This window comes from Prenolepis imparis, unplaced genomic scaffold, assembly GCF_030444845.1.
Source record: "Prenolepis imparis isolate NDT839.2.m4 unplaced genomic scaffold, iyPreImpa1.0 SCAF_689, whole genome shotgun sequence".
In the NCBI taxonomy this organism is placed as follows: domain Eukaryota; kingdom Metazoa; phylum Arthropoda; class Insecta; order Hymenoptera; family Formicidae; genus Prenolepis; species Prenolepis imparis.
The window spans coordinates 763-2,579 of NW_028141847.1; the positions used below are offsets into that span (position 1 = coordinate 763).

The 1,817-nt window shown below is 42.9% G+C and overlaps 1 pseudogene; it reads left to right on the forward strand.

Annotated features, from left to right (window-relative positions):
* The first annotated feature begins 695 nt into the window (after positions 1-695).
* LOC145948781 (presenilin homolog pseudogene) lies at positions 696-1,399 on the forward strand (annotated as a pseudogene).
* The last annotated feature ends 418 nt before the right edge of the window (positions 1,400-1,817 follow it).

Sequence of the window (1,817 nt, forward strand, 5' to 3'; positions counted from 1 at the left end):
AGATGTAGATTAAACGAATCGTTCGATTCGACTCTCCCGTTTATCTGCGAAATTTTATTACGTCGTTGACAACCATTTACAACCTCCCTCTTTCTCTCAGTCTGTCGCGCGAGTCGTATTAATATGAATAAATAAATAGATAAATAAATGAAAATGATTAATAAATAAATAAATAATTACCAGAGAATTCCCAATAATACCAGCCCATAAATTGCGGTTGAATTTGGTTTGGAAACTTCTTCTGGTAATGACATGAGGATTTTCTTCTCCCCAAAAATGATAATTGTGAATATTGAACGTTCCTTCTCTTGAAAAATTTGATTCATTCGTGAATAGTATTTTATTAACAAAATTGTTATTATTTTCTTCTTGTTCAAGTAGCCACGTACAAAATTCGATTCTAGCAACATAGTCTTCGGGTAGAAGATCTTGCACACGAGTGTAATGATAAGCATGCATTTTATTGTCTTTCAAAATTCTATTAACGGTACTTTTAGATAAATTTAATTCACGTGCAGCAAATCGATACTTATTTGAGGATTATCTCCAAATACTTGAAGAACAACTTCTTCATTTCGTGCGTTTCGGACAGTACGATTAATGCCACCAATTCCCTGTCTGTTCAATGATAATTGACCAGTGTGTCTCACTCGATTAATCAATCTTAAAAATACATTTCCATTCGGCCGATTACGATGAGGAAAACGAATTGCATATTCCCGAGCAGCAGCATTTGCATTTTGTCCGAATTCATCGTACGTCAATAACATATCACAGTACTCTTCGTTCGAGAATTCCATTTTTACGAAAAAGTTACTCTCGAGCCCACTGTCAATTTTGAGACGCGCGACAAGTCGTAATAGTGGACATATAACAAAACACGCATATAACAAAACAATAGTGTTTTCGCACATCCAATGATACGGAAGAGGGAGGTTTCACCTCCGAATGGGTAGAGACACACGGTGAACGTAGCGCGAGACGCGCTCAAGAAGTGCGCGAAAACTCGTCCACGTTGAGGGAAGGTGCGCAACAACAGGAAACTCGCGCACGAGACTCGCAGGGACAAGCAGGGGCAGTTACCGAGGAAGAGCGCGGAGTTAAACTAGGTCTTGGCGACTTTATATTCTACAGCGTGCTTGTCGGAAAGGCGTCCAGTTACGGAGACTGGAACACTACCTTGGCTTGCTTCGTTGTTATTCTTATTGGCCTGTGTTTGACGTTGCTGTTGCTGGCCATATTCAAGAAAGCGCTACCTGCATTGCCAATTTCTATAACTTTCGGTTTGACATTTTACTTTGCCACGAGGGTCATTGTCGCGCCGTTTGCGGATAGTTTAGCAAGCGAGCAAGTGTTCATTAAAAAATTTAGGGAAGAGGAAAGATGGCCGTTGGAGTAGTGACAGGTGACGGTCGGTGCTCCGAGTTCAGGTGAGATGTGGTGGCGTTATAGAGAGGGTGAGGAGGAAAATGGGTGTAGAGGAGATGGCTTGGGAACAATGGAGTGAGTGGCCGCGAAGGATAAGAAAAGGATGGAACGGCGGAGGTGCACTGGCGGAAGGAAAATTGGAGTGTGGAAAAGAAGGAAAGATAGGCACAGGATGAGGAAGGATAACGTGGCGGATAAGGAGAAGCGTTGGTAAAAGGAGGATAAGGAAGAGAGCGGTAGTATGGAGAAGAGGCGTTGTCGGAGAGAGCGCTGGATGTAGCAAGGAGAGACACGTGCAGGATCGAGGGCGCCATGATAGCGGCAGAGAGAGCAGAAACAGGTGGTTGGAACAGTGGCACGTGTGCGTAGCAGTATAGAAGTAGAGAAAG